This window comes from Panthera onca, chromosome C1 (assembly GCF_046562875.1).
Source record: "Panthera onca isolate mPanOnc1 chromosome C1, mPanOnc1 haplotype 2, whole genome shotgun sequence".
NCBI classification, from domain to species: Eukaryota; Metazoa; Chordata; class Mammalia; order Carnivora; family Felidae; genus Panthera; species Panthera onca.
In genome coordinates this window covers 100,185,769-100,198,501 of record NC_138346.1, presented here as the reverse complement: position 1 = coordinate 100,198,501, position 12,733 = coordinate 100,185,769, and the positions used below count along the sequence as shown (strand labels likewise).

The 12,733-nt window shown below is 38.4% G+C and overlaps 1 long non-coding RNA gene and 1 pseudogene across 1 annotated transcript in view; both read right to left on the bottom strand.

Annotated features, from left to right (window-relative positions):
- Positions 1-2,287: 2,287 nt before the first annotated feature.
- Positions 2,288-12,733, bottom strand: part of LOC144617175 (uncharacterized) — a 182,073-nt gene continuing 171,627 nt past the window's right edge. The window contains exon 3 of the long non-coding RNA XR_013557343.1: positions 2,288-2,403. This is a non-coding gene — a long non-coding RNA (uncharacterized LOC144617175). The remainder of the gene's footprint in view (positions 2,404-12,733) is intronic.
- LOC132670959 (histone-binding protein RBBP4 pseudogene) lies at positions 8,885-12,435 on the bottom strand (annotated as a pseudogene).

Here is a 12,733-nt window from a genome sequence, read left to right as displayed (position 1 = left end):
CTAATAACTCCTGAAGTTTTTGTGAGCAATCTAAACATAATTGCTGGGAGCAAATGATGTAAACAGATGTGACTGTGATTAGAATTTTTAGGTAAACTTTTTAGCAAAATATATGTTTTATGATATGTATACTTTAAAATAATTTCCAAAATGTTTTTGGTAATATGAAACTTCAGAGTTTTGCTAAGTTAAATGATGGGAATTCCTTGAATAGCTTGGATCATTTCCAAATAAGGTAAAATAATGAAATACTAATTACTCAACAAAGATTTACCAACTTTTGGCTTTCTAATTTCAGAGAAACTAAGGATAAATTTGAGTCTGGTAGTAAACATGTTTTACACTTTATTGAAAGACTGTATTATGAAGAAACACACTTCTGGAAACTATGAAATGTATCTAAAACTTTGCCAGTCTAAAGAATGCTGATGTATCACAGTTCACAATTGCTTACTTCTTAGTTTTTACTAAAAATTAATGTTTTTAAAAGTTGCAAATTTTGTTTGTTAACAGTGCAAAGATACCAGGAAACTTCTTCTCTTAAGCCAACTATGATTCACAATTGGGTACATTATACCTTTGCAAGCAGAACTGAAACAATTATCTTTTTTTCCCTACGTGTTAACTCCAGAATTCAGAAATTGTCAGTGAACATTCTTGTTTTTAAGGTAATATGTTTATTTGCATAAGTTCAATAAGAATCTGTTTTCCTTGTCAGAGGACCCAACTGGAAACAGTGGTCATATTACCAAGGCTTTGATTGGAATGTCATATTTAGAGAGACACGCATATACTCAGGTATGACCAGACGGCTTTAAAGAACTAAGGATGGCTTTATGGAGCCCAGAAAGGTGTTTGGATATAGTGGCCTGATACTTGCTTACAGGATTCCCAGCAGCTTTATCAGGTGAGTAAAGAAGGTCCTGGCAGATACAGGAACCTCAGAAGAGAGGAATTAACCCAGATCTATAAGTACTGCAGACAAAATCTGATAGCACATACTTAACTTGGCTTCTCAGCCTCGTGAGGTTCTTAAAAGTTGAATCTGTAGATTCCTTATAAAAAGTTCCAGCAAAGCAGACTTAAAAGAGCCTATGAGATTAATCAATATTCTTGCTACACTTATACAAACAATCAGGCCAAATTTACTGAAACTAGACTTATTTTACAAAGTAGTCTGAAGTTGGCTATCTTTGATAGAAATGAGGGTGATTGTAAAGAGAAAACAAAGGATGTTTCAATAGCATATTTTTGCAGATATTAGATTCTCATGTTGTGCATTGTAAACTGAACTAGATCCTGAATTCTAGTTTCCTCCAATGTCTGGATATAACTCTCCAAAGTAAATTTTTCATTTTTTTTCTACCCTTCTGACTTAGAGTCATGAGAACTAGAACTGCCTTTTTTCCTGAAGCCCTGAAAAGTGAATATGAACAACTTGATATAACCTCTAGAGAAATCACCACAAAAGCTTGAATATGGGTAATCTTTGTGCCAGTTGACGTGGGGCCACTCAGAAAGTTTATCTGTCAACACCCAATGACATCATCAGAGACATTCAAACTACAAAAGATCCTTTGACCCTGACATCTAGAAATCTTCTTGACTGGCTACCCTCAGAACTCAGAAACCAGTCTATAATTTTCTCCATTCATTAATCACTGTTTTACTTTTATTTCCATGGAAATGACTCTTATTTAATATGTGGTTACGTGAACCATAAGCCTTACTTAGGTAATACACCACCACCTTCTCCTGAAATAAGTTTAACTGAACCTATCTACTGTCTGGACTAAGAGACTCGTTCAATAAGATGAAACAATCTACCAACTTTACTTTTGGACTGTGAAACTTCTGGGACTGTAGGGAAGCAAAATATGCTACCCCCAAAATGCGTCTCTTTGACATATGAATTATCTTAGGTTGAAGGTGGAGTGCTCAACTCTTTGGATATAAAGGATCCCATTTAAACAAATTTTATTCACATGAGGCTTCCACTAGATCCTATCCAGCCTAAACCAGATCCAGTCCAGTTCTTAAACTGGACCCCGTCCAACTCCAGTCAAAACCACCAACAATTCCCAACATGGATTAGCAAACAGAGACTGTGGACTGGATACCAAACACTGGGGAATTCCCCACTGAGCCAAAGCCTAGGGAATCAGATTCTTGATGGAACCATCTGCCAGCTCAAGCTGACCCACCAAGGCCTGGATTGGAAAGCCATTTAGACCAGAAGCGTAAACCAAATAGAGCAGAGCTCAAACCAAGAGGAACTTACCAACAGCCCTAGGAAATGGTGAGAAAGACCATGAACTCAGAAGTGTTCGCAGGGTCCCATGCCCATGTCTCTCATCATCCCCAAATGCTGAGTTCACTTTGATCCCATTGCTGCCACCAAATCTGTTAAAAGACAAAAACTCAGTTGAACAAATGTGAAGATTTAATTGGTTTTATTCAATTATTCACAAACTGGGCAGCATCCCTTCTGGTGAACAGACAGGTGCTCTAAGGAGTTGTACAAAATGGAAGGTTGTTATAGGTAGAGGGAAAGTGTGGCAAGGAAACTCTCAGCAGGAGAACAGAAAGGATTGTTTCAGGCAAGGTCATCATTTTTTTGGGAGAAGGGGATGGCAGGCATTATATGATGCAAATTGTGCCACCAGTACTACTCAGGAAACTCCAGACTGACTGTTTTAAAGGGCAACCTTCTGGGAGAGGTTGAAACTTCAATCAAGTCTTCATTTGCTGGTATGGAAGCAAATGACTCAATTTTGAGCCTGTTTTGCTTTTTGTTTTGTTTTGTTTTCCCAACAAGTTCAGTATGAGCTGTCTCTCTAACTACTCCACTCCTATCTCCCACTGTACTCTACCTTACAGCAAATTGCTAGCCACCCTCCTCTACCCCCAACCTGTCCCCACACATACACATGATACATGAATGAGACCGTATAATATTGTGATTTTGAATTCATATTCTGGAGTCAGTCTGTGTAGATTTAAATAAATCCAAACCCAATCAGTTAGCATCTTTAAGTTTCAGTATATTTCATTAAAAATACTAATTCCCCTAACTTCTAATTTGCTTAGAAAAGTAGATAAAATTATATATATATATAATATATATATATATACCATATATATTATATATATAATTTTATATATAATATATATGGTATATATATATATATTATATATATATATATGTGTGTGTGTGTGTACTTTAACAAGTAAATGCTACATACAAACTATTATTATTATTAGCATTACTAGTACTTCTGTGATGGTGACATTCATGATGATAAGAAGGAGGAGGTAGAGTTCCTGCTTGTGGCATTGTCTCTGCCTACAATGCCTGTCCACCTTCATTCATTCTCTGTGACAATTTTTTTTTATGTCAACTTCATTTGGCCAAGGGATACCTAGATAGCTGGTAAAATGTTCTTTCTTTTTTAAAATGTTTATTGTATTTTTGAGAGAGAAAGTGAGACAGCAAGTGAGTGCAAGATGGTGAGGAGCAGGGAGAGAGAAAGAGAAAGAGGGAGGCACACAATTCAAAACAGGCTCCAGGCACTGAGCTGTCAGCACAGAGACTGATGTGTGGCTCGCACTCACGAATCCTGAGATCATGACCTGAACCAAAGTCGGTGCTTAACCAACTAAGCCACGCAGGTGCCCCAAACTTTATTTCGGAGTGTGTCTTTGAGGGAAGAGATTAGTATTTGAATTGGTGAATTCAGTAAGCAGATGTCCTTTCCCAATGTAAGTAGCATAATCCAATCCTTTGAGGGCCTGAATAGAAGGTAGAGGAAGTGTGAATTCTGTTTCTCTGCTTGAGCTAAGATATCTATCTTCTCCTGCCTTTGGACATCGGTGCTCTTGGTTCTCTGGCTTTCAAACTCAAATACCCTGGTCAGACTCAGACTGAATTTCATCACCACCTTCCCTGGTTTTCTAGCTTGCACATGGCAGATCATGGCACTTCTGGCCTCCACCAAGCCAATTCCTATAATAACTCTCCTTGTACATATATGCATACATATATGTATTTATAATCTATTGGTTCTATTTCTCTGGAGAATACTAATATACCTACCTAATTATATTTATCCCTTGGGATTACCTGCTCGGGTTGCCTGGCTTCCACACTATTTTATGAGTACCTCAATGATAGAGATTATATTAAATTTAGCTGAGTCTCACCATTATTTAGCCCACTGCCTTTCTCATTTGTGTTTGGTATCTCTGCTTTTGAATTGAGCTCCCTGAAGACAAATCATCAAAATCTGTACTTGCCAATGTTGCCAATACCATGAGTTTAGAAAGCAACTCAAAGACTGAGATAAACTGAACCTAATCTCTCCACCACTCCTCATTTCTTTCCCCTATGTTTTTCCATAAAATATCCCTAACATTTGGCTCTTAAACAAAACTGACTCGAGATTCCAGTCTTTCTGGCCTTTGCCTTCTGGTCTAGTTTTCTTGTCTTATGCATTCAGCGGTCTCTCTTACCACATTGTGTTGTGAACAGCCAGCATCATGATGACACATCACTGACTGCCTCCAACATGCCTCCTGACAGCCATCTTCACAAATAAAATTTAAATTGAAACTATTCCAAAAAACATCCATGACCTCAAGAAGATTTATCAGTTCTCCTGGTGTATATAGTAAATGAAGTTATTATCCTCTCTCCACACAAATTCTGTCTGACAGATGGTGTTTTGTTATTTTAGGAAAGAAATAGTCCACTGAGTCTTTAAGGGTTTCTTTTAATAGTCCCATTGAAACATTTCCATAAATCTTTTGTTTCTCTCGAAGAGAGCACATGTAATAAAGTTTTCCTTGGTATAACTACAGAGAAACTGGCATCTCTTAGGGTTATGAGATGAGATTAAGATCACTGTTATGAAGGACTTCTGTCAGCTATCAATACTTTACAAATATGTGGCCAAAAAAGGAAACTCACGTTTTCCAAGTAAGTGTCGTGAGGGATATTTCTTCACGTTATGTCCATATCTCCATAAAACTAGCCATTTAAAATTGTTCCAGGGCACCTGGGTGGCTCAGTCAGTTAAGAATATGACTTCAGCTCAAGTCATGATCTCAACTCTTCCTGAGTTCAAGCCCTGCGCTGGTCTCTGTGCTGACAGCTCAGAGCCTGGAGCCTCCTTCAGATTCTGTGCCTCCCTCTCTCTCTGCCCCTCCCCCCTCACAGTCTGTCCCTCTCAAAAATAAATAAACATTACAATTTTTTTTAAATGAAATTGTTTTTGTCATACATGCATCTCTGTTTTCCCAATGTGATGTGCTCTTCACATTTTTCAGATGCTAAATGATAAAACTGAGTTTTATAGTCATTTCTATCCTTAATTTCACAAGAAAGCAAACTGAGAGAGTCAGAGTTAACCTCACCTAGGAAACCAAAGGTCCATCTGAAAATATAAACCAAATAGATGATATTGTTTTATGAATGAATCCCAGGAGACAGCAATCATGTGTCATTATTGATACATATCACAAGAGCCAGGCTATATGGTCTAAAATTAGAGATGATTACCAATGAGGATTACCACTCAAGGACATTATGGACTGACAGCGCTCATGGGAAGGGAATGAGAATTTATGGAAAGCCAAAGAATGTGCAGGCTGCAGACATTTATACTCTCAGAAAAAGATCTTTTGAGCATTTTTCCTTTGATTTGTTGAACATAAGATACCCAATTTTTCATTTTCAGAAGACCAAAAGAAAAATTACTCTACTAATTAAAACATAGATTGAAATTAGTAGTTTTGCATTGAACATATATAAAATGTGTTAAATAATAAGCAAAATAAATGTAAAGATGTCTGTATTATGTTTTATGTATATAGCTTTATAGAAACTGTAAGTAAGGTAGACTGACTTGATATATTTTATACACATTTAGATTCTAAGTTAACATCAGTGGTCTTTTAAAATTGGGAGTGTAGGGTAGCTGAATCGTACAGTCAAAGTGTGCTGCCTCAGAAACTTGGGAGTAGAAATTTGGGCTACAGTTTGGGAGCAGTCTCTCAAAATCTAACACTAAGTTTTTAAAAAGTGCACACACAGTTTTGATCCTATAAACTCCATTGCTAAAGGTTGGCTTCCATCTGGAACAAAAACTTCATACTTACAATACGATTGTGAAGTATGGCAAAAATAATTCAGTAACAACAGACTCACAGACTCAGTGGTTGGTGGTACACAAAAGTAATTATAATGTTTAGTCACTACAGCTTTTCTTTTCTTCTGAAAGGATTGTAAACCAGCTAGTCTCTCTGACATTTTCTCCTGAACTGATTAAATTTTGGAGCTATACTGATGCCACGTAAATGTTAACTTCCATACAGTATGTAGGGTCAGTGCCTTTCTGACCACATTATTTCAGTGATCTCCCTCTTCCTTGGTGACCAGAAGGAACAAGGAGAGTTCATAGGTTAATGTATTTGGTAACTTGTGGGATTCATGAATTTGGAAACTTGTGGAGCCAAATTTAATTGTCAGTAAAGTTGAGAGGAATATATGGCATCCAATGGGCAAACGCCAGGGGTTCTAGATACTCTGCAATGCGCGGGACTCTTCTGCATAAGGATGATATGCTACATTCCACACAAATGTGATCGTCCCACCTCACACTCCGTAGAAAAAAGTTTATTTGTAAATATCAGAACCTAGAACCACACTGGCTCTGATGAATAAATAAACAAAAATATTTTTTAGGGATTTAATACATATTAAAATTTCCAGGACTATAAGAGTCAATAATGTTAAGGTAAGATTGTTCATGATTTTTTTTTTTATTGGAGACAGAGAGAAAGAGAGAGAGAGAGCGTGCGAGAGAGCGCTTAAGTAGAGGAGAGGGACAGAGGGAGAGACAGAATCTGAAGCAGGCTCAATGCTAAGCACAGAGGCTGACGTGGGGCTTGATCCCACTACCCAGGGATCATGACCTGAGCTGTAAGCAAGAGTCAGATGCTCAACCGAGTCAACCAACAGGTGTCCCTGTTTATGATTTAAAGGAATACTATCAAGGTTTTATTCATGAATCTGGATAATCACGTCACTGACTATAACATCACTCATGATATTTGAATCGCCAAATGATTAACCTTATTATGTTGCCTTTGTAGCTATTGTATTTAATGTTTTTCTATGTGTAGAAAAAAATTGTATTTACTTGGCCTTTGTTTTAAATGTCAAGTAAAAAAGGGATAATATTATTCAGCTGAATATTATTTTACATTTCTTAAACTCAAACTTATTCTTCTAAATTGTGGCAAATATGTGGTCCTTTCACTTTACTGTGTAGTGCAGATATTCTAAGCATTTATTTATGGAATAATATTTTACTATGAATTGCTTTCTTTTGTTTTTCTTTCAGAGTTCAGTAAAAGCATTACATTGCTTTTTGGAATAGTGTTTATGGGTGGGTTATAGTTTTTATTTTTATTTTATTATTTTTTTCAAATAATTATTCTTTTTTGAGAGAGAGACAGAGAGAGAGAGAGAGAAAGAGAGAGACAGAGTGTGAGCAAGGGAGGGGTAGGGAAAGAGGGGGACACAGAATCTGAAGCAGGTTCCAGTCTCTGAACTGTCAGCACAGAGACTGACGTGGGGTTTGAACCCATGAACTGTGAGATCATGACCTGAGCTGAAGTTTGACGCTTAACTGAGCCACCCAGGCGCCCCTAGTTTTTAATGAATATTAGGAAGATAAAGAAGTATTGAAATGTGTATTATTATCCATTAAGAAATATTAAAATATGTTAAAGAGGTTTTGTATCTGATAAGGTCAAGAATTAAGAAGTTATCGTAATATGATCTCTTACTCTGTCCACCCCAATTAAACTCATGAAGAATGACAAGAAGGTAGACCACAGGCCTCAAGTACAAGTCTTATGATCGGTCATTTGCAGTGATGTTTGTGAAAAGCAGAGTAACCCTAGAGAACTTGCCTCAGACAGTCCAGGTCTGGGAGCATTTTCTTGAAGTAGTTATTAACAGTGCGCCCTTACTCTCAAAAGTTCCACAGTCGGGATGATGTATTATTGATTCTCACTAACAGGCAGAGGATGTAAGTCAGTGTTGCTAGTGATTTACTTACCCTGCTGACCATCAGGCCACTAGGAACAGGGGCTTACTGTATACCTCATGTTGTTGTCAAACATAAATGCCTGGACTCAGACACCACACAGAACAAAAAGTACCTCTTTTCTTTTGTCACCTTTTAACACCACTCAGGTTTCACCCAGTATCTATCTAGAATCTCCCATTCCTGCCTGCACCAATTCAAATTAGGCTATTAGGTTGAATTATATGGAATCCATAGGTCAATTCTGTAGGTTAGAAAGAGCAGAATATTCACAATTTCATTCTTTTTTAATGTAGAAAAGCAATTTATTCCATTAAAAGCACTTACACAGTTAGTCATGGAGAGTAACAGGCCTGCTGGTGAAACAGGTCACCCAAAACAGAGGTGGTACCAAACTAGTGGTCAAGGACTAACTCCTCGCTTGGCTCTATTCCTTCCTCACTGTAGCCTTTACTTAAAGGAGTCTGAAAAACTTGGGGATACAGCCTAAGAAGAAAAATAACTACACACAATATTCCCCTTTCTGTGATTACTTTAGACCTTTGTTACTAGAAAATTCCTAAATAAAACTTAAATAGAAGTCTGTGGTTTTACTGAATCAAATCCCCCAGTTCATATTTAGAAAACACCCTCTGTTTGGGTGTTGATGGTACCTATCATAGAGGGATAACCAAACACAGTCTGTGTCTCAAAACCAGTGTTAAATCAATGTCAGGATTGAGAGGGAAAAAAGGGGGAGTCTAAAATCACAAGAAGTACAGACATATCTATGATGCTTGCCCTTCTGGATCCACTTCTTCAGGGTCTGCATCATCATAAATGTACTCTGCCATTTGCCAAACCTGCATGATATTGTCTTCTGATACAGAAAAAATCACCCAAGGTTCATCAGGATTCCAGGAGAAATCAGATATCTTGGCAGCGTGACCGCCATGAATAAACAATTCTGCTGGCCTGTCCTCTGCATCTTCTGGGGATTGTTCCTCTCCAATTTTACTTAAATCCCAGACATTCAGTCTCAGATCGGTACCACTGGAAGCCAAAATAGTCCCATTGTGAGGCGACCACTGACCTTGGAATATTTCATCCTATGTGATTCAAAGGAATCCAACTTAAGTTTCAGATTTCTTAGATCCCACAAGGCAACAGTCTTGTTGGCTGATCCTGTGGCAAGAATGCAGTCACTGTAAGGACTGAAAGACAGGCAGTTCACTCCGGCAGCGTGAGCATCAACTGAGTGACGTGGTTTAGAAGTACTGTTTGAACGAGTATCCCAGATCATAAGTTTCTGATCATGAGCAACTGACCCAAACAGAGACTCATGGAGCAGATGCCAAGAAACATCTTCTGCTACTGCATACTATTACTATGCCCTGTAAAGATGGTCTTCACATCCACAACTTCCTTTGGAACAGCACTGATGTCCCAGAGGCAGATGGTAAGTTCATCTGAAGCACTAAGTAAGTGTCCACTGAGACTCGGGTTCCAAAAGAGCCCATAGCCTTCCTTCTGATGTCCACGGAGATGCAAGTCTGGGCTGCACTCTCCAGAAGGGTCTGCTATGGAAGGATGTTTTGTATGGTCAAAACCAAGAATATCGCTGAATGCAGTCTTTGTTACAATGATGCAAGGGTTCTGGGGAATATAGTGTACCCTGTCTACTTCTCCTTCCTGGTTGATCTTGATTTCTATTTCAATTTTTCCACTAACTGAACCCAAACCTCCAAATTCTCCTTTCTCACTGTCATAGTGGGAAGCATCATGGTTAGGGAGATGCACCCTGGCTATCACAAGGTGGTTTTGCTCATCTGACATGTGTGTTCCTAGGACAAGTCGATGAATGCTGAAGTCTTTCCCTTCTGGTCTGGTTATATCTGGAAGTCACTGTGCAGTTAGGCTAGGCCACTCCAGAGCATGGGTCGTCCCCAAATCGTAAAGAAAAGGTGTGGGTTTTTTTCCATACTTCGTACTCTTCGTTGATCACACCTTCTTCCTCTGCCTCATCAAATGCTGCTTCCTTGCCAGCCACAGTGGGCAGGCAAGCCAGGGGGATCCTTGGGTAGAGTATTGCGGGAGGGACGGGGAGGCTACAGGCCACAATTTCATATTCTTAAGCCTCTATATCCACTTCTTGGTATTATCCTGCCATCATCATGTAGGATGTGGTTTGCTATCTTTTGTTTGTTTTTTCCCTTAAGTACATGACGAGCATATTAGGCTGCTGAGATCCAAATTATCAAAAAGGAAAACATAAACCAAAACACAGACCTATGTTAATAGGTATCAGTAGTTGCTAAATGGACATATAATACATCATACTTGTACTTTTGGACATTTCTTTCCTTTTATTTCAAGCCAATTTTTTATAACCTAAATCTATCCTTTTGTTTCCAAACACAATAATTGAACTTAACCATGCAACTTAATGTTGTTATGTATCTCTCATAATTATGTTACTAATAGAAGGGGCTCATTCACAAAGGGCTTTGTATGTCCTGATAAAATATTGGTAATAGGGAGCCATTTAGAACTTTATGTATGCTTGAAATAAATACTTTTCCCAAATGGTCTGTCCTAAGAAGAATTCCTCCCTAAAGGACTTAGATACTAGCTTTCCTAAATGAGTAGCAAATCAGGTGCTTAGTCTGTACCTGCAAATATTCAGGTTTTTTCAATATTGTGAAGAGTGTGAAATACTAAGTGAGGCAGCTGGTGATAAAAGGGATATTTTTCTCATCAGCCAAAATGTAAGAACTGAGGGTTCTTACACTTAAACAGGTATACCTTGACCAAAAAACTGTGAGGCCAAACGACATTCTTGGATATTGGCCAAGTAAAAGCAAAATAAAAAGGCCTTCAGAGCTTGTAACTTAGACTTGAGAAGACTTTGGGATAAATGAAGATAGAAATTCCTAGTGTGGATTCTCAGTGCTGGGGCAGAGGGGAGTCGACAGTGGCAATGGTAGAGGTTGAATCTCCCACAAAGTGATCCCAGCAGAGAAGGGGGGGTGCAGAAACCAAGGCAGTGACAGAGTCAAGGCTATTTCATTCATCCCACATTTGTTTTGTGACTATTTAAATCTAGACATTTGAGATGGAGGGAAAACATGACATCCCTGAATACACAGAAATTTTAGTCTAATATAAATAAGAGTTGTCGTTCATTCATTCATTCATTCATTCACTCATTCATTCTCTTAAAGTCTTTAACCAAAGACCTGCAGGAACACAGAGGTAACTGGATAATGGGAAAATGAAGGGACATCTCATTAGAGGGTGTTGGAGAGGACTTAGAATAGGAATTGGGCTTAGGTGATTGTGAAAAAAAATCAAAGAAGCAGCTCTATATAGAATGCTGTTAAGAATTGAGGTTATTCCATGTTGGATGTATTAATAATTTTTACCTAGAAAACAAGGAGAGCAAAGAGAGGCTAAAGCTATGATTGAAAAAAGAAACATCAATGAATCATATTAGCCAAGATAGAGGATACTGGTCTATTTTTGTGGTTTGGGTAATACCATGTTTTTGCCTTGATTCATCAGGCACTGTGTGGCCTTGTCTGAGATTGGTGCTGTGTGAGATTATGCCCAATAGAAAAACACCAAGGTTTTTCTCTAAGTTCCAGGCTACCCTGAGCTCTCAGGAGCTATTTTTCTTTCTCATGTCATTTATTCAACAAACATCTATTAAACATCTTATATGTATATGCCCCTAAAGTTATAAGTACACATTTGATAGGCTCAGTCCTCAAAAAAATAGCTGAGTTTCATAGTTACAGAATATAAATTAGAATTATATGCTGATGAAGTGGCCCCAGTGAAGGAATTTTCAGGATGGTAGGGAATATGCCGTGAAGGCTCCACTGAAGAGGTAGCATTTTGCTGAATGTGGAAACTTTTGAAAGTTTCAGATAAGAAAGAACATTGTGGGCAGAAGTAGCAACTGAGAAAGTCCTCATAGATGAGAAGCCCTCTGAGCACCAAGAGAAGTCTGAGAAAGGCCTCATGCATTAGGCTGATGAGTCAACTAACACCTTTTTACTTTCCTTTGACCATAAGGAACTATGGAAGCATTTCATACAAAGGAAATCTATGATCACATTGGTGCTTGTCTGAGTATTTTTTAGAGTAGGGTTAAAAATATATGTAGAAGGGTATGATTGGAGAACTAAAGATCATACCAAAAGAGCCTAGTACAGAGTCTGGCACGACCTTGGTGTATCCGGATGCTCTCGCCACATGGGTTCACCTCCTGCTCCCAAGGAAGATGTCCACCCTGTGGAAGCAAGTGCTCCCAGAGAGGTGAAACTTCAATCATAGAAGAAAGACTGATTTTTTTTTAAGTTTATTTATATCTGAGAGAGAGAAAGAGATAGAGAAAGAAAGATGGAGAGACAGAGACAGAGAGAGATGGAGAGAGATGGAGAGAGATGGAGAGAGAGAGAGAGAGAGAGAGAGAGAGAGAGAGAGAAAGAGAGAGAAAGAGAGAGAAAGAGATAGAGAGAGAGTCCCAAGCAGACTCCACACCATCAGCACAGAGCCTGACACGGGACTCGAACTCATGAACCGTGAGATCATGACCTGAACTGAAATCAAGAGTCAGGACACTTAACTGA